The sequence below is a fragment of the Tamandua tetradactyla genome, chromosome 4 (genome assembly GCF_023851605.1).
Source record: "Tamandua tetradactyla isolate mTamTet1 chromosome 4, mTamTet1.pri, whole genome shotgun sequence".
NCBI lineage: Eukaryota > Metazoa > Chordata > Mammalia > Pilosa > Myrmecophagidae > Tamandua > Tamandua tetradactyla.
The window spans coordinates 54,256,956-54,278,231 of NC_135330.1; the positions used below are offsets into that span (position 1 = coordinate 54,256,956).

The window sequence follows — 21,276 nt, forward strand, 5'->3', positions numbered from 1 at the left end:
GAGAATGCAGAGAAAATACTGGACCTTTTATTTATATATTTTATCTCCACAGTGTGTGGTTCCATTCTGTGTATGTTTTGAAATTCACATAACATGCCATCTTAGTTGATCTCCCGAATGCAATATACCAGAAATGGAATGGCTTTTAAAAGGGAAATTATTAACAGTTCTAAGGCCATATAAATATATCCTAACTAATGCATCCTGAGAAAGATACCTTGGCTCAAGTAAGGCTGATCTGGGAAGGCATGTGGCTGGGGTCTGCTCGTCCTTGTTTCTGATTCCATTGCTTCCAGCTTCTGATGTCTGTGGTTTCCTCTCTAAGAGTCTGTGGGACCTCTACTTAGCTGCTCCAGGACAAAACTTTGTTTTCAATTTCTCAGCTTAGCATCTGCTGGGGCCAGAAGTTTCTTCTTTTTAGGTTCTGGCTATTTCTGTGAGTCCTTGCTTAGCACCTGGGCTATTTCTGTCTTCATCTCCAAACATCTACATTGGCTATCTCTGTCCATTACTGTTGCTGTCATTTCATGAGGCTTCCCCTGGGGCGTTTTCCTCCTGCATCTCCAAAGGTCTCTTGGCTGTATGGGCTCTGTCACTTCTGCTCTCTAAGCTTCTGCATTGACTCTGAGATTTTTCCAAAATAGTTCCTCTTTTAAAGGGCTCCAGTAAACTAATTAAGATCCACCCTGAATGGGCAGAATCGCATTTCCTTCTAATCAAAAGGTCACACCCACAATCGGGCGTGTCATATCTCTGTGGAGATAAACTAATTAAAAGTGTCTGCCCTACAATACTGAATCAGGATGAAAAGAAACAGCTACCCCCACAAGATTGAATCAGGATTAAAGCATGGTTTTTCTGGGATATGTGATACTTTCAAACATGCAAATATGTTATTATAGTAGAATATAAATACAATTTCAAAATCTCTACATATATATTTAGGGCATATTTTCCAAAATTTTAATGACATGAATTTTTTAATGATATTTTTTGTATGTGTGCTGTATGGCAGGGTCACATTTCATTATTTTTCCATGTGAGTATCCCATTATTGCAGCACCATTTGTTGACTTTTTGTTTGTTGATTGTTTGTTTTGGGGGAAGTGTTTTGACCTGGGAATTGAACCCCGGTCTCCCACATGGTAGGCGAGAATTCTACCACTGAACTACCCTTGCACACGTTAGTGATATAATTTGAAAAGGATGAAGAACTCTGGTCTAGAAGAACCATCCTTCTCAATTGTCCAAGGGCATCATTCCAGAAATTCTCCCTCATCATCAGTTTTCGCACTGTACGGGGTCATCCCCACCACCACCAAATGTACTGCCATACTTCCTATCATATAAAATTCTCTCCCTTGACTCACATTGACCCTCTGATTACCATCCCATGTCTCAATACCCCTTTCCACTAAAATATCCTCAAAAGGGTTTTCTATATTTTGGTCTCCCCTGCCTCCCTTTCTCATCTTTTTTGGGGGGCAGGGGCGGGGCTTGGGCCAGGGAATCCAATTCAGGTCCCCCGCATGGTAAGTGAGCATTCTACCACTGTACCACCCATGCACCTTTCTTTCTATTGTCTCTTGCATTCAAATTAATTTGACTTTTCTCTTTGCCACTCCAGGAAATAGCTCATGGAAGGTTGACCAAGATCTCCACATTACCAAACACAATGGCCAGTCTTTGGTCCTCATCTTACATGGCCTCTCAGCAGCATTTGAAAGAATTGCCATCCCTTTCTTGAAACACTTTCCTCATTTGGCCAAGAGCACACCATTTGATCTTGGTCTTCCTTTCACCTCACAGTCCATCCCATGGCAGTCTCCTTTGCCAATTTCTCTTCATCTCCCACACCTCTACTTTATTTGTCTCCATGCTGTTCCGCACCGCCCAACTGACCACATCGTTGTTCTCTACTTCCTCTGACCAGAACCTAAGTTACATGAAGACATGAACCTTCTTTTTTCTTTTACTGCAATACACTTCACCTAAAACAGAGTTATGCATGGTAAAAACACAATAAGTATATATATATACATATTTTTGGATAAAAGAATGAATGAATAAATAATGTTCAAATGTGTACCTGCTACTAGCAAAATCCCAAAGTGTCCAAGTTTTGGGTAAGCTGTCATTGGGCAACCTGCCTACTAACCCATCATAGCCTTAATATCTTTCTCCATCCCTGGCTTTGCCCTCAATATCTAATTTGCTTCAAGTGTAAGTTCAAGCACATCGATGTCTGAAAATCTGCATGTTGTGTATGCCATAAGACATTTTCTTTAATTTCTCACCCCATTAGAACCATAACTTCTTAATAGAAATTTAAAATGGGAAGGACAGAAAGAACTCCAAATAAAGGAAAAGGATAAGTAGCTGAGTTAAAACAAAAATACAGACTGAAAAAAATCACAAAGGATAAGCTGTTCCTATTGGTTTTAGAACAGGTAAGAAGAAAAGGTTACTGCTAAAAGTAATATTTGAGTTTAGAAATAATGTTTTCTGAACCTAGCTATCAGCCCTTTTCCAGGGATGTTCAGGGTTTCACATAGGAGTGCAAATACATATGCAAATGCACTCATGAATGAATGTATACAAGCATGAATAAATGAATGATTCCAAATGGACATTCCAACCACATAAATGATAAGAGGTTATTGATTCCAGGCTGCCCCAGCAAACCAACTCATTGCATCTGTGAATAAACTAAATATTCAATATCTTTTGTCAGGAATGTTTCAAAATTTTCCCTATGGAGTATATTCGCAGTAATTACTTACAAGGTGAGCCTCACCTTCAGTAGAGAAGTACAATATCTGCATCACCAATGTCACAGTCCAACTTTTGGATGGTGTGTAATTTTGCATTTTGTATTAGGCCACAACTACAATTCCCCTCATGCCCCTTTGCAGTGTAAGCTTACCACCCCTCAGTGGAGAAGAGGATTCTGTCTTCTGTGACTTGCTATGACCAATGGGATAATATAGAAGTGATGTTGTAAAAATTTCCAGCCAGCTTCAAGAGACTTGTGGCTTCTTCTTTCACTCTCTTAGAAGACAGCCCTGAGCACACCATACTGTGAAGAAGCCTGGAATGAAAATCCCATTCCACCAGCCATCTTAGATGGCTCAGCTTACCCCACTTCAAGCGAGCCTTCCCATTAAATGCAGTCACATAAGTGACCCATGTGAGAGCAGCAAAAGAACAATCCAACCAATCCACAGAATTGTGAGAAAAAATAAATTGCTGCTTTTAAGTCAAACTTTTGGGCCATTTGTTACAGAGCAATAGAAAACTGAGACACAATTATTCATGCCAATGAGGCAACCTAAGGAACATGGAAATATGAGGTAGTTCTCTGGTTCTTATTTCATTGCATCCAGAACTGCTGCTGTGAGAACTACTGGATTATTTGTTATTATCGGCATAGCAACAATAATTTGCAAGTTATTAATAAAATATCACAAATATATGCCTGATTTTTTCTCACAGTGGCAAATAAAGATGAGTCTCTATTAACTCTGAACCCAGCTCTGGGGAGTGCTGAGGACCACAGTGCTTCTGGTGCAGCTGTTTGCAGACTTTGCAGTGGAGGTGTAAAGTGGACACAGCCATCCTGTCCTACTTTCTTCCCTGGGGTGAACTCTAGACGAGGGCAGCCAAAGCAAAAGGCACATCTGGTGTGCGTTTACAAGGAGTGACAGGAAGGCTCCTAACGTGGCCCCTAAAGTGGCTTCTGTAGTCACCGGGAGTGAAAGGGTAGCAGGAAATGACTCAAATCAACTTCAAGCCCACCCCTATTTTACTTCCTTAAAATACCTCTGTTTACCAGACCCTCTTGTCTAGGAGATGGACGTAGGTTGGGTATCGGAATCTGACGCTGTGCAGCAGCTGCTATTATTTCCAATTGGTCTTAGCGGCAGTTAACTGAAGAGGAGGAGAAGTAGGCTATGGAAATAGAACTAGAAGGCATCACAGTGATGTTAATAATTATTGTAACATCATTTATTGAGCACTTGTAGAGAGCAGAACTATACTAAGCTTACTGCATTATACTATCATGTCTCATTAATCCTCTCAAGGTTCTTTTCTTCATCTTAAGAGTCTTCGGAAACAAAGTAACATAGATATGAATTTTTTCTCTGTCCCCCCCCAGGTGACCTGGACTTAATCTGCAAAATCTGAGCCATACCTCTATTCTCATGGGTGTATTATGGTCATTAGGATAAGTGTAAAATGCTTAGCTGCAAGTGAGCATCCAACATACAAGATCGATTATTATTCAGCTAACAGGGATTGTTGTAGGGACATGTGGCAAGCAGAGGTAAGGGTTTCTCTCCACACTCCTACCTCCTACTCTAGATCCCAGGCAAACCAACTGGAGACAGTACTCTTCGTTGCCTCCTTCCCATCAATCTTATGATGTACGTGTATAATAAGCAGATTTCTGGCAGAGAAAGACTATTTTTTCATGTCGTTCCCACCCCTCCGATCTGTCTGCTTTGATGGCAGTCCCCCCTGACTGAAGAAATTGCTTCATGTGTAAGGCTGAAATGAACTGTGCATACCACTTGTATGTTCTAATAAAATTGTCAGAGAATAAATCAAACGATCTTAGGTCTCTCAGTTCCAACCAAACAACCAATGATAGAGAATTTTTAAAATATTTTGCTTTATAGTGAATTTTTTTTTTAGGCCTCATTTATTAAGGAATCACAATCATCTGTAATCATCAACAGCAAGAGAGATTGAGCTGTGGATCCTGGCTTAAATCACCCTTTGGGTCACGATGGGCTAAGCACCCTTCACCTGGATTTATGCTTGTAAGGACATGATTCAAACCATGAAGTTTTCCTTAATTCAAGAGTGAATATGACCTTTTAAATTTCAACTTATTTCCAGCAAATGTGCAATTTTACTGCTGCACATTGCATTTAACAGTGATGACAAAAATGCATGCTTCCAATTTAAACCCACTCCTCTGTGATTTGGTACCCAGTCTTTTCTTTACTTGGTTCCAGAAATCTGGTTAAAACATCCATCAAATATATTTGGCAGTGCCTGCCTGAGGACAGCTGCTTTAAGAATCAGTCACAGGTTTCCTTAATAGGTTGGGCCACAATCTCCCCTTGAAAACTGCTCCCAAATCCACATCCTCCAGCCCTCAGAGATTGAGATGCTCATGGCTTGCAGTTTAAGAGTCCTGGCTCAAAATTTAAGTCTCCTGGCTTAATTAAGACAAACACTGAATAGAAAAAAGTTTATATGTTTATGTGTGAAAAAGTCCCCAAAGCATAGGCACTCTAGCACCCTGTGGTGACCCAACCCTTTATGTCATAGATTTGGATATGTCACAAATCACTTCATTCAGCTATTTGCTCAACATCCAATTTCATAGAGTTATGAAAGCCGTTAACTACATGCGACAGTTTCCAAAAGGAAACTTCTAGGTCAACTTCCCTAAATGAGAGATAATTCAGAAACGTTATTGTGCAATATCACTCCTGTTTTCTAACATTCTTTCAAAAGAAATTGTGTTATAATATGAATGATTCTGGGATGTTCAGTTTTGTAAAAAATATAAATAAATACTAAATACGAACCAACAAGAGTGTCTTTAATTCAGAATATTTTGTAATAAAAATTCAATGAAGTCTAATGCTAAAGGTTTCTTTCATTGGGTTCCAAAAATATCAGGAAATGTCTCAGAGCTCCAGACTATAGACACATAGGAACCCAGGCTCAAATTTCCTTGGAAGCGTCTTTGCTGTTTTTCTAAAATATTGGTATTTCATTCTCTGATAGACAGAAAGGAAACCAGAGGCCCTTTGACTGATGATCTGAATGGCACTTGGATTTCAACTCAGCGTCCCTCCGCTGCCAAGTACTAATTTAGTCCAAATGTTCAATCAGCAGAAGTAGGACCTGAATGTCTCAACTTGAAGTGGGGCAAGAACAATCAATTTGCTAATTATGGGTTGTTCATCTGAAGCATCTAATGGCCAGAATCAGTGATAAGAGGAGATTCTAATTATGCCAGCTTATTTAGCATTTATTCCGTTAGCAGTATGAGAGGCCTTACCATGATAAAAACAGAATGAGGAAAACATTTTTATCCTTAGAGAGTAAAATCTGATACTGTCATTTGAACTGGAGAGTGGTCACTCTAAATCATTTGAAATGACATGCAAATTATTTTCCCACACTTCTCCCTTGAAAAACTGACCAAACACACCCACATGATAAAATTGCGTGTATTTAGATTTCCAGTAATTTATGTGAATACTGTTTTGACTTTCTTGAAGTATTTCAATCGATTAGTATCTGCCCTCAAGGGTTTATTCATTTAAAGGTGAAACAATTATTGAAGACCCAAAGGAGTCATAAAAATAAGTATATTGCCATGGGTACTTCATCTTAAAACTTATTTAATAAATATCCTATTTATTTTAATTAATTGGGGCTCTTCTCAAAAGAATATCTCTTTCTGAATTCTTTGATAGAGAAATTAAAATCAAAGGTGATAAAGTCAGATTTAAGATGGCAGATAAATTCATAGTTCAAATTCAAGATAAATCCTAAGAGTGTTTATAATCAATTACGGTCAAAATCAATCACCTGCCATGGAAGTCACTGCCGATAAGAGGCTAGACAGACAGATAGGGCCTTCGATAGCTAATAATACAGACGAAATAAAAGCCGACATTTGAGATGCTGTAGAACTTTTCATCACATGTGCAAGTTAAATAAGAAAATCTCACTCCTTAGAGTCAGTTTGTTTTCTCTCTAAGTCTATAAAAATGTCTTTGTTGCCAACAAATGCCAGCTGGGATGTGAAGAGTAAATGGTCAGTTGTGGGATGAGGCTTATTATTCAACCAGCATCTTTTCTCTCCATAAATAGATCTCTTTACTTTGAAGAAAGTTATTTGTGATCATTAAATAATTGAAACAATAATTAAAAGGGCGCCTTGACATAAATGTGTATTTTCAGAACATATATGTTTAATCAGCACTTAATTTAGTTCAACTGTGTGTCACATCTTCTGTTTACTCACCAAATTTCCAAGTGTAACCCTCTGTTCTGGGTCCTACTCTCCTGCTGTTAATGAAAGACTTACTAGTTTGAAGTCCATCCAGAATTTCTGAAGCCCCAACCCTTACAATGCTCCCGATTAGAAGTTGGGTTTTTGTATCTTAATGAGAAATGCCAATTAACAATTTCTATCCTCCCCTTTTAAGGTAATAAAATAAAGAGCTCCACCATCTTACCTCTCAAGGGTGATCCACATCGGAAGGCAGGGAAGGTGAAACTTTAAAATATTGAAACCCCCTTAGTGCATGATCTTGTGCTGACTTTTGAGGTGACCTGTCAGGAATGGCAGCGCCCCTAAGTCATCCTGCGGCAGCTCCCATCGGCCACTCCTGCCCTGTCAACCTGGCCTCTGGCAGGGAAGAGTTCTGGGGATGTTTTCCTGCTTCCCATCAACGCTCCTAGATGGCAGTGGCTTCACAACTTGACACCGTCCCCTTCACATGCCTGTAATTCAAACAGAGTTGCCCCTCCTGAGTCACCAGGTTGGAGTGACAGCGTTACACAGCTCCTGCGACACCGTGTACTTTAAACCTCCTCAGTTGATGAGGTCGGGCCCTCCCGTGGTCACACTCACCTCTTCCTCCAAGGGGGTCCCACACCACCCTTCCAAGCACATACTCACTTCCTAGGAGAGGTAGCACGATGCTCTTCACCCTCTCCTGAGGGTCCCTCGGTACTCAGGATTCTCCAGACAGACGTGCCCACATAGTATGTGGACGGTGAAATTCTGTCTGGCAAGAAACTTCCATGTTGCTATAAACATCCTCGGGCAGCTTTTTTCCCTGATCAGGGTTAAATGTCCCACTTAACTTTTCTCCTGTTTCAACAATAATCGCCCTTTGTGACCTGTGAAGAGCTATGTGAGCTAACATTTTCTTTCTCAATATTTCCTTTTAAGATATTTTTGTTTATGGGGTTTAAAATCTACTCCTTGTTCCATACAAAACAAGGGAGCAAACCGAGCTAGCCGGTGACTCCTGGGCATATCCCCTGAATTCTGCGATTTCTACCTTCCACAGTACATCAGATTCTTGAAGTTGAATTAAATACAGGTTAAATTGGTTCTCCCAGAAGGTTCCCTCCTCCTACCTCCACCTCCCAGATCCTTCCTTTGCTGACACACTGTTTCAAAGATGCTCCAACCACAAAGGTTTTGACACTTCTCTACCCTGGGTGAAATTGTTCAAAATGCAAGTATTTTTAAACCGTATAGTCATATCTGGAATATACAGATCTGATTTTAAAACAAGTAAATATGATAAAACTTCCCTCACATTCTTTCGAAACAATAAATTATTCAATTCACATGAATTTACATGTATCATTTACATGTATCATTCTATTCTAAATTAGAGTGGAAAAATCATCGAAAGTCTTGCAATTGTTGCCAAGGATAATATAATTAATTGAAATCAAACATATCACCTGGAATCTTACCTAAAAGGAGCAACAGCGGTGGCATAGAAGATTGCACAAAGCATAGAATAATTTCTGAAAGGAGCTGATTATCCTAAAAGGGTTGTTGTTGTTGTTTTAGTATTCAGCATAAAAGAGTAGCCATGTTCCAAAAGGAATATTCCTATATTCCTATGTGGAGGGAAGTAGTAATGGATGAAAGGAAGAAGCCAATTATATAAATATTGGTCTATAGACATTTAAAATGTGACAGGGATGAGAAGGGGGGGGAGTGCAATCTGCAAGTATAGGCACCCAAGAAAAATCACAAAATAAGATATAATTAATGAGGATGAAATTTCAACATTGTTGACTATATCATTCAAAATATCCACTAAATTGATATCATGATCTGTTTTATAATGCTCAAGGGCAAAATTGACTGGGATTCTATAAAATAATTTAAATGCAAAGGAGCTTAAAATAGCCTCTAAATCCTTTCCTGCTATTTTAACATTTTCAAATCATTAAATAAATATGTAGAGCAACTACTGAACCAAATTAAATGTCAGTTGTTTGAATATATTATTCAGTTTAAACCTTTAAATACATAATATATCTACAGTTAACACTACACTTAATTAATGGGCACCACTATATAAAGAAAGAGATTATGCTTAGATGAAAATATTCACACTTAAATTACTTATCTAATAAAATGGGAAGGTCCAGGCAAGTACAGATGTTTTGGTTTGTTAATTTCTGCTTAACCTCTATTTACAGTTTATGGAAAAAAATGACTACAGGATTAACTTCCTAGAGGGATTTGAATTTTAGAAAGGAGTACCTGACTTTATTCGCTTGTGCCTCTTTTCCTCACACTTCCATTGTAAGTTCAGAGTTAAGTTTGGGACTCTTACTATTACTAAACTCAACAATGTTCCTTTTGTTATTGGTTTTGCATTTCTGATGTGAGTGTTTAGTGGTAGGTCATTTCAAAAGAAAGAGACAGTTTATCATACTCATGTTTATATCTCACTGCATAAACTCTATTTATAGTTTATGCAAAAAATATAAACCCTTCCAGAGTTCTGACATCATCAACTAGTGATAGCCTATTCAAGTTCATTCAACAAAATGCCATTAAGCATCTACTCTGAGCTCGATGTCATACTAAGAACTGGGGATTCAAAGAAGAACAATACAGGGGTGCTCAGTGGAGGACCTAAACTAGCTCCAGAATAAAGGTTACTCTGGATCCACAATAATACAGATTAAAAGAAAAATTTTAAGGGATCAAGTTGGCTTGCAAGGAATTTAAACACCCTGCAGAATAGAATTCCAAGACTATTTAACAGAATACAATGAAATCTGACATAAAAGAATATTTGGTATTCAATCAGAATTACCAGGCATGCAAAGAAGTAGGATAATATACCCCATAATCACATTTTTAAAAATCAACAGAAAAGACAGAAATGATACCGTTTGCAGACATGGACCATAAAACAGCTGTTACAAATCTTCAAACACAATGAGAAAATAAGTCGAAGTTACAAAAAATCTATCCAGATTGGACTTTCCAGAGAGGAAGAGTATGATATCTGAAATTTAAAATATACTGGATGAGATTAATCAGTGATCAAAAGAAAGTCTAAAGAGCAGCCAAAGATGAACGATACCACCTATAATAGAACCAAGCTATGAATTACTGCTGACTTTTTGCCAGAATTTGTGCAGGTCAGAAGAATATGGAACGATATCATTAAAGAGCTGGAAGGAAAAATAACATGTCAACCTGCAACCATGACTTTCAAAATTAATGCAAAAAAAAGATATTTTCAGAATAATAAAAGCTGAGAGAATTCCTTGCCAGTAGACCAACAGTACAAGAATTTTAAAAGAAGTTTATCCAGTTAATAAAATGGTACAGATGAAACTTTGAATCTACACAAAGGATCAGAGTGCTAGAAATGATAAAAACGTGGGTAAATATAAAAGACCTTTTTCTTCTACATTTTTTTAACTTCTTTAAAATGTATCTGACTATTTTAAAAAGATGTAACTGACTATTTAAAGCAAAATCATAGTGCTGTACTTTTAATTTTACAAGACATGTAGATGTAAAATATACAATAGTACAAAGGATGAAGTGGAGACATGGATATATATTGTTGTTAAATTCTTACAAGACCTGTGAAGTAGTATTATATTTTTGAAAATAGACTGTGATATGTTAACAATATATATTTTAGAGCCTAGAGTAATACTAACTAAATTTTTTAAAATATATAACATGAACTAGAGATGAAATATAATAATAAAAATTACTCAATACAAAACCAGGAAGAAAATTAGAAAAAAAAAAAGAAAGAATAGATTGGACAAATAGAAAACAATAGAAATACGCTAAATTTAAACCCATTCATTTAAATAATTACATTAAATATGAAAGATCAATAATTTACTATTAAATAGTAATAGTAGAAGCAAAAGTCCCCAAATCACCAGCCCTCAGTAGTTCTATTGGATGAAAAGACAAAGAGTTTCAGGTTAGATGAAAACAGCAAGACTCCAGAGGATGCTGTCTCCAAGAAACCCTTTTCAAATATGAAGGCAAAAATAGCTTAAGTATTATTAAAGGACATAAAATAAGATACCACACAAACACTAACACAGTTAGGGTAAAGTTTGACTATTATTACATTAAATAAAAAATATTTTTAGAACAAGGAATATTAATCTGGATAGAGAGGAAAGTTTCATAATGACAAAGAGATTGATTCATTAACAAGATAAAAATTCAAGTGCGGATGGACTTAAAAATAGAGCTTGGAAATCCATAAGGCAACAATTGATAGAACTAAGAAACAGGAAAACCTACAATTTTTCTTGGAGATTTCTCAAGAACTGGTAGAACATGTAGACTCAAAGTGATACCAAGGCTTGAACACCACCACCCACCGATTGGACTGCACAGATATCTGTAGAACACAGAAGAACACACGTTCATTCCAAGTGCACCAAAACACGAGCCAGAAAAAGTCTTAATACATTTAAAAGGATTGAAATCACGCAGAGTATGTTCTCTCATACCTCATACAATGCAATCAAATTAGAAATTAGGGAAAGATATTTGGAAAAGAGCCAATTATAGGAAAATGACCTACTTCTAAATAACCTATCAGTTAAAGAAAAAAAAAAACAGAAAGGAAAATATAAAATATTTTGAATTAAATGAGAATGAAACACAAATATCAAAACTTGTAGAATGCAAATTTTAGCATTAAAAACATATATTAGAAGAAAGAAAAGACTAAAATCAGTATCTGCTTCTACCAGAAGAAGCTAGGAAAAGACAAAAATATTAACTAAAGAAAGCAAAGGCAGAAAATAAAAGTAGCAAGAGTGTTGGGGTGGGGAGAAGAGGGAGTAGCACTTAATGAGTATGCTAGACTGAGTCATGCCTCCCACAAAAGACATGTTCAAAGCCTAACTTTGGGTCCTGTGAGTGTGAACCCATTTGTAAATAGGACCTTTGACCATGTTATTTGTTAAGATGTGGCCAAACTGAATGACTTGGGCCCTGTTCCAAAATTGCTTAAGTCCAAGTAGAAGCCAGAGGAGGAGGCAGAAAGAAACAGTTCACCATGTAATAGAGGCAGAGACTGAGCCATCACCCAGCGCACTAGACTCCGGGGAAACATGGCCTGCCGATATCTTGATGTCGGACTTCTGGCCTACAGATTGTGAGCCAATAATTCCTGTCGTTTAAGCCGACCACTTTGTGGTGTTTGCCACAGCAACCCTGGGAAACTAAATACATGAGGTTTATTTTGGGGGTGAAACATTTCAGAACTAGTATATGAATATACTACATGTTGGTGAATTGTACACTTTAAAACTGTTAATTTTATGTTATGTGAATTTTACTTCACTAAGATAAAATAAGTGCATGAGTACTGATATAAAGCAAAACTATTTTAAAAATTGAGAAAAATCTATGAAACCCAAAGGTGGTTCCTTTAAAAAGATCTCAGCTTTGAGGAATGTCTATCCAAATTGACCAAGAAAAAAAGAGAGAAGAGACAAATTACTAACATCATCAATAAAAGAGAGAACATCATCACAGATCCTACAGATACTAGAAGAATAGTGACAGGATATTTTGAATAACTTGATGCAAATAAATTGAAAAGCTTAGATGAAATGAGAAAGTTTCTTGATAAACGTGAACTATCAAAGCTCACTCAAAAAATAAATAGATAATCAGAATAGCCCTGTGTGGGCTGAATTGTGTACCCCCAAAAGATATGCCCTAACCCCCCAGAACCTCAGTATATGATCTTATTTGGGAAAAGATTCGCCACAGATACAATTAGTTAAGGAGTAATGTGGGGCCTTCTATCCAGTGTGACTGGTGACCTTAGAAGAGACACACCCAAGGGAGAATAAAGACCCGTGTGAAAATGGAGCCAGATACTGACTAGAGTTATAGAGCTACAGCCTATGGAATGTCAAGGATTGCCAGCGACCACCAGTAGCTAGAAAGAAACAAGGAAGGATTCTTCCCTAGAGCCCTCAAAGAGAGCAGGGCCCTGTCAACACCTTGAATTCAGATAACTGGCTTTTAGAGCAGCAAGAGAAAAAATTTCTGCTGTTTTAAGTCACCATTCAGTGGCAGCCCTAGAAACTAACCTAAGCCCCAAGTCCAAAGAAATTGCATTCTTAGTTAAAAACCTACTCTTAAAGAAAACCCCAGGATAAGATGATTTCATTGTTGAATTATACAAAACATTTAAGGAAGCAAAAACACTAACTCTACGCAAAATCTTCTAAAAAGTAGAAGAGGAGGAAATTTTTCTATAAAATTTATGTTACCCTGATATTAAAACCAGACAGACCCTAAAGAAAAGAAAATTACACATCAACATTCTTCATGACAGCAGACACAAAGATCTTAGAAAATTAATTCCAGCAATGGATTAAAGGTAATATATGACGACTCAGTTGATGCTAGAGAACAAAGCTGCTTTCATATTACAAAACCAAGCAATGTAATTGGCCACATTAATAGACTAAAAGGAAAAACTATATGATCTCCTCAAGAGATGTTAAAAAAGTATTTGATGGTATTCAACATTCATTTATGAAAAAAATAAAAACTCACAAACTGGAAATACGAAGCAACTTCCTGAGCCTGATAAACAGCATCTACAAAATACTTCCAGCTAGCATCATTATTAATAATGGAAGATTGAATGTGTTCCTCCAAAGATCAAGAACAAGGTGAGGATGTCTACTCTCCCTGCTCCCATTAAACTTTGTATTGTAGATCCTAGCCAGTTCTTACTAACCAGTAAGAACTTAGATACTAGCCAGTAGTTACGATGAGGCAAGTAAAAAAAAATCCACAGATTGGAAGTAAAAAATTAAAACTCTTTTAGCAAGGTTTCAGGATCAATTGTAATTTTATACATTAACAATGAACAGTTAGAAACTGACATTTTAGAAAAGAATAATTACAATAACATCAAAAAATCATCAAATACTGAAGAATATATTTATCAAAAGATGGGAGATACCCGTATATGTTGAAAATTATGAAACATCGCAGGGAGAAGTTCAGGAGGACTTAGATAATTGGATAGCTATGCCATGTTCATCAACTGAAAACTCAGTATAGTTAAGGTGTTATTCCCAACTTGAGCTATAGGGTCAACGCAATCCCAATCAGAATCCCAGAAAGCTACTTTGTAGACATGGAAAGCTAATTTTGAAGTGCATGTGGAAAAGCAGAAGACCTAAAAGTGTCAAACACATAAGGCTGAAGAAGAATAACAAAATTGGAGGATGCCCTCTAGCAATTTCAAGAGTTGCGATAGAGCCAAAGTCATTAAGGCAGTGTGGTGTTGGTTTAAGAATAGACATATAAAATGGGGCAGCATGGAGTCCACCCATAGACCCATACAAATATAAACTGATTTAAAATACATGGTATATTTCATGAGGAAAAGATAGTATTTCCAATAAACGGTGCTTGAAAAAGATGGAAGATAAAATGAACCGTAACTCTTACCTCATACAAGATAAAAAAAATTAATGCAAAATAAATCATAAATCTAAATGCAAGAGTAAAACTAAACATTTACGGTGGAAATATGTAGAAACTCTTGTGACACCTAGTGAGGCAACAATTTCTTAGAATGCAAAAAACATAAATTGTGAATAAAATAACTGCATTAAAAACTTCTTTTTTCTTCAAAAGACACTACTAAGAAAATAAACAGTCAAGGCACAGACTGAGAGAAAGGATTTGCAAAATATGTATATGGTAAAGGACTTTTACCCAGAATGTATAAAGAACACTTACGACTAGGAAATATGAAGAGAAACAATTCCATACAAATATGGGTAAATGCATTTTAATTACTCCTCTCCAAAAGAGAGACATGAATTGCCAAAGAGCATATGGAACTGTGCTCATCATATGGAACTAGGGTCAAGGGAAATCCACACAAAGCAACTCTTTGGGGTGATGGAATAGTTTTAATCTCGATTGCAGTGGTGGTTATATGACTATGCATTTGTCAAAACTTAGTGAACTAGCGGCATAGAGCTAAACGTCAATGGAACCCAGAACCTAAAGGAGAAGGGAGAGGCCAGAAGATGCCGCCATATTCATTGCCATGTGACAGGGGAGCCTGGGACACGCATCTCTGGCAGCCAGCCGCCAACCCCAGTCATTGGGAAAAAAGATCGCCTTGGTGACACCTCGATTTGGACTTTTTCCCAGCCTCAAAAACAGTTATTTGCCACCAAGAAGATCTGTGTTGAGATTGTGGAGATACGAGGTGAAAACAGTTGGATCCCTGCAGCACCTCATGGAGGAGGGTAGCCCTAGAAAGCTGCCTGATTTCACCTCTGGGCAATCACCCTTGGCTGGTACCTCAGCAGAGCCTATCCCGTCTAACCTGTCCTAACTCATAACAGTACCTGAATCTAATAACTCATAAGTGTGCTGCTGTGTCAAAAAATTAAAATATATATGGCATTAGCTCAGGAACAGGTGAGGATCTGAAGGAAACTGAAACTAGTGGCTGGGGGCTGGGAGTCTGCATTATGTGAGCATAGCACATTTAGTTAAAAGTGTACCTGCATTAATTTACAGCCTATTGAACTTGCAACACTAGTACAAGGGGAATAAAGTAGAAGATTATGTGTGTTTTGGTTATTGTTAACTAAATCCAGCAAGGGATTGCAAAAAAGTCATGGACCCAGAAAAGAAGTGGCCAGTTTCAAAGCAAAACAAAGGGAAAAGAGAAATTCTATAAATGTGGGGCTTGGCAAAGTTGGAAAAGGTAACTGCTTCAAGATACCAGATAACTTGATATGGGACTGAGAGAAATTCATTAGGCTACAAGGGCCCAATTACCTCAGGACAAAAAGCAGATTAAACAGATTCAGATAGACTCAGGGTAGCTTCGATTATACTGTGTGTGAGGAAGACTTGGGAACAAAAAGGCAAGAAAATAAAGTTGAGATTTATATCCCAAAAAGAACTTTTGAGTGAAATTATGGCATGTGAACTACAGGAAACATATAAATCAGAAGCATATTACATTTTTCTTAAAAAACTGTATTGCCAAAGAAACCGAAAGTTTGTTTATCAAAAGGGATTTGACTGTTCAGTACTTAAACAGCCTTCCATCTGCCATGGCAGACGGCAGCTGAAAGTGTCGCAGCCCCCAAGAAAGACATCTTCTCCCATGCCCATATCAGAGATGGCCAAAAAAGATGACAGAATGACATGGTCAGGGAGACCAATGAACCAGGATGTTCCTCCCAGAAGAGCCTAATCAAGAAATCCACTCCCCACCCACCCACCCTGACCCCATCCCCACTCCTGCTCCAGGGAAAGGGTCTTCACAATTGTCCACCCTGCGGGATTGCAGAATTGCCACCGACCAGTGGCCACTACCTGCCTTCATTCTTCCCACTTCCCAGTGGCAGTGTTTATTGCAGTGAACCTGACCCGGCTCCGTCTGTGACTACTGGGCCTTTACAGGAGGCAGATAATATGTCTCCTTTAGTTTCTGGGTCTCAAGATCAAGGTTCATGTATGAACCCAAAGGAGAGATTGCCAACGGTCTAAGATTCCAAGCTGGACTCAGTGATGCTGGGGGAGTTGGGTGGTTTCTCTTGAGAACGTGTGCATTCCATGTGCGGGGAGAAGAGTGATTCGTATATTTGGTGACCAGAGGGGGACACCCGGGAAGACTACTTGTCCTGGTTCTCTGGCATTGGGATGGTGTCATGTGGCTAGATCCAAACAAAGTAGTGTAGACGGAAGTGACAGCATCACTTCTGGGCCAAAGTATCAAAGACCTACTTTTAAAGCTGGTGAATTTTTTTTTTTATTAATTAAAAATAAATTAACTAACACAACATTTAGAAATCATTCCATTCTACATATGCAATCAGTAATTCTTAATATCATCACATAGATGTATGATCATCATTTCTTAGTACATTTGCATCGATTTAGAAAAAGAAATAGCAAGAAAACAGAAAAAGAAATAAAATGATAATATAGAGAAAAAATAAAAATAAAAAATACAAAAAATATATATAAAAAAACAAACAAACAAACAAACAAAACTATAGTTCAGATGCAGCTTCATTCAGTGTTTTAACATAATTACATTACAATTAGGTAGTATTGTGCTGTCCATTTTTGAGTTTTTGTATCTAGTCCTGTTGCACAGGCTGTATCCTTTCAGCTACAATTACCCATTATCTTACCCTGTTTCTAACTCCTGATGGTCTCTGCTACCAATGACATATTCCAAGTTTATTCTCTAATGTCGGTTCACATCAGTGGGACCATACAGTATTTGTCCTTTAGTTTTTGGCTAGACTCACTCAGCATAATGTTCTCTAGGTCCATCCATGTTATTACATGCTTCATAAGTTTATTCTGTCTTAAAGCTGCATAATATTCCACTGTATGTATATACCACAGTTTGTTTAGCCACTTGTCTGTTGATGGACATTTTGGCTGTTTCCATCTTTTTGCAATTGTAAATAATGCTGCTATAAACATTGGTGTGCAAATGCCCGTTTGTGTCTTTGCCCTTAAGTCCTTTGAGTAGATACCTAGCAATGGTATTGCTGGGTCGTATGGCAATTCTATATTCAGTTTTTTGAGGAACCACCAAACTGCCTTCCACAGTGGTTGCACCATTTGACATTCCCACCAACAGTGGATAAGTGTGCCTCTTTCTCCGCATCCTCTCCAGCACTTGTCATTTTTTGTTTTGTTGATAACAGCCATTCTGGTGGGTGTGAGATGATATCTCATTGTGGTTTTGATTTGCATTTCTCTAATGGCCAGGGACATTGAGCATCTCTTCATGTGCCTTTTGGCCATTTGTATTTCCTCTTCTGAGAGGTGTCTGTTCAAGTCATTTTCCCATTTTGTAATTGGATTGGCTGTCTTTTTGTTGTTGAGTTGAACGATCTCTTTATAAATTCTGGATACTAGACCTTTATCTGATATGTCGTTTCCAAATATTGTCTCCCATTTGGGAGACAATAAAAACTAGCAGAAAGTTTTTAAAAGAAATTAATTTCAAATCCATTGTTAATTTCTTTGTAATTCAAATGGTGTTCTAACATTTTGTCAACAGGCATGTTCCTTATGCAGAGAGCCTGTAAGATATCAAGCAGAGCATTTCCCACTAACATCTGTTTCACAAATTGGGATTTTTGCCTAATGGGTTGTATCCAATTTGGAAATTTATCAAACCTGTGAAAGCTTAGCTTTGAAAGGATATTTCAAGTACTATGTTTTGGAAGAAACAAAAATATAAATGAATACCATTTACAAAGCAGTGTATTTTGATGTCTCAAAGTGAGGCCCCAAATTAGAATCTGCTATTTTTTTTAAAAAAAAGTGTATGTAATTTTTAAATACATTTTTCTAAAGTACTGCAATGTTAAGTGATTTTATTACAAAACACCATTAAATTAGGAAATACTCTCGATATTTAAAGTAGCTTTGGATTCTAAAATAACAAAAATGAAGACCAGTTTGTCCTTAATGCTGGTTCTTGAATAAAAATTTAAAAATAGTAGTAGCATCTGGGGATATTCTGATAGCTCCCAACAGCTTTAGATGTCAACAATAATTTCTACATATTAAAATGTTCAGAAGTCACCTCTTTCCTTTTCCTCAAAATCAGTATGTCACCAACAGTGCTTGGACATTTACCATACATAATCGAGGTGATCTCCCCCATCCACCCTCTCCAACACACACAAATAAAATCAAGGGGAAACTGAAGAAAGAGGGGAAACATGCCAACGAGAATATGTACATATAGAAGAAAGATTATTCAGGTGGAATTGACTGAGTTGAGGGGAATGGTGGAGCGGGAGGAAGAAAGGGAAAAAAAGGATAAGCTGAGCATTGATACAATCTTTCAAAAAAGATCAGATATCAGGAAATTTTATTCTCGAAATAAAAAAATTTGCATAATGAATCTTGTCGAAAAACTCTTCCAATTCTTAAAGGAGAACGTGGAGATAGAATAGAGTTTTGTAGGGAACACACTTTAGGTGTATACCATTTCATAAAATACGTTCCCCACAAAACTCTATTCTGCATTTCTGCCCAATAGCAGGGGAGCTAACACCAGCACGTTGAGTTCAAATTTGGCTTGGTCATTTGCTGCTATGGGACTTTGACCATATCGCATCAAATATATGCATTTGTTCAGTGTCTTCATCTCTACAAAGACTCAACCTACTCCAGAAACTGTGGCAGGGTGGTACTGGGCATTAGCTGTTTCGTTTTTTTTTTTTTTAGCTCTCCAGGTGATTCTAATAAAAAGATAGGTTCCCAAGCCACTGGCTTAGATAAAACCTAAAGCTTTTTTTGTAGGCATAATATCTTATGACCTTTTACTCTAACAGCCATGGCTTCAAACTGTATAGGATACTTAGGATTATTTTCTACCCATCAAAGTACATGGCAGTTGCTATAGGCACAGGAGTTTCTCAAGAAATGTTAAATATTTCTTACTAAGAAAATAGACACTTCTAATTTTACATAGGGAAAAAATAAAGTTTCAGGGAAGTAACAGGCACAAATCAGTATCAAAATCTGGGGAAGGTTTTAGTTCACCTGAAACCTTCTGTGGTACCGTATCTTATTTTCATGCCATTATGCTCAATTTTCCATGCCATTATGCTCGATTTTCCATGCATGTACACATTTTTATGGGTCCTGTCATTTTTAGGCAAGAAAAGCTTCAGACTCACTATATAATACTATAAATAGGATATTTCTTTCATTTACATATAAGAGCAATCTAGCTGTGCTTTTTTGTTTATCTATAAAATTAATATACAGCCATTCATCTCCTACAGAGACACTGAGAGGCACTGAGGGTAATACCTGTGAAGTTGGCAGGTAAAGAGTTAATCAAAATCAGTAAAAGTTAGCTGATAGGCTTGCAGGGCTAATATCTCTTCTTATCAGGCCTCTGCTTCTCTGGAAACAAAAACAGTTCAGAATATTATTCCCAGAAATTCTTCACCCAAAGGAAAACATGTTTATTTCAACAGAAATTTGACCTTTGCTGTAGGTGGAACCATCACAGTTCTTAGTTGAGAAGTTCCCACCCTTCTAATCCCTGGAGCATGGCTCATACACACTCGACTGTGTTTCAAACCTGTCCTTGAACCTTATTTGAGGATCAGTATACACAGTTACTTGACTTGGATAGTCCTGCTCTGATAAAGCCAGGGATAGTCTCACTATTTAACTGTTTTCCTAGGAGTGCACAGCCTAATAAAATGGCTTGTCTTTACTTGAAAGAATGGATACTTCTCAGGCAGTCCCACCAGAAAGGTTAAGGCTTACATTTAAAACTGTAGCAGTTACGTAGCTTGGAAACGGAGGTGGTAGTGTCTTCATAGCAGTTCTCCTAGAGCACTGATGGGGTAACTGGTCACGTAGAAATGAAGAGCCATCACATGAACATTTTTATTGTGGTCAATTTTATTTTATAACTGCATTGATGGGGCACTTTATGGTAATGTGGAGTTCATCCAATATTTATTTGCATATTTTGAAAAAATTCCCAAAGCAATACTTATATACACAATGTTCTCCCAATAGTAGTCAACTTTGGAAATGATTTATACTGTAGCCTCAAGGATGCAAAAACAATGATTCAAATCTCAAAGCTGGGTAGGTTTATATAGATGTCTGTCACTGTGTCTAGCAAGAAACTGTAACAAGATTTTCAGTCCTTTAAAAAGTCTTTATCTAAAGCAAAGGAAATCAGTTCAGTTTTGAACCTCTCATGTGCCTTTTATCTAAGAAATGGCTTTATGCATTTTTTAACTTGTAGGATTCATGCAGTTCATACTATTTGCTTTTTATAGGCATTGTTTTAAGTACTAAAATAAGAGATTTAAGAGGTCTAGGTTTTTGGAATATCATCATTAAATGGGTCCCGAAAGAAGGGCTATACTATCTAAAGGATGGTGATTTGATATCTGTCTTGCATTTAACGTGCACAGAATTCTAATTCATCTTGTCCTGAATTTCATGTAGTCCCCGTAAGGGTGGATATACTAATGAACTGCAAAAAAAGGCCCACAGCGGGGTGCAAGGGTAGATCAGAGGTAGAGTACTAGCCTGCCATGCGGGAGACCCAGGTTCGAGTCCTGGCCCATGCACCTTCACCCACCCCTTTCCCCCCCAAA

General features: G+C 37.4%; 1 long non-coding RNA gene across 1 annotated transcript; it reads right to left on the bottom strand.

Moving 5' to 3' along the window:
- Nucleotides 1-3,852: 3,852 nt before the first annotated feature.
- On the bottom strand, nt 3,853-7,818 carry LOC143678962 (uncharacterized). Its single transcript, XR_013173502.1, has 3 exons — nt 7,721-7,818; nt 7,275-7,542; nt 3,853-3,965 (listed from the first exon to the last, which is right to left on the bottom strand). It is a non-coding gene; the product is annotated as an uncharacterized LOC143678962 (long non-coding RNA).
- Between the last annotated feature and the right edge of the window lie 13,458 nt (nt 7,819-21,276).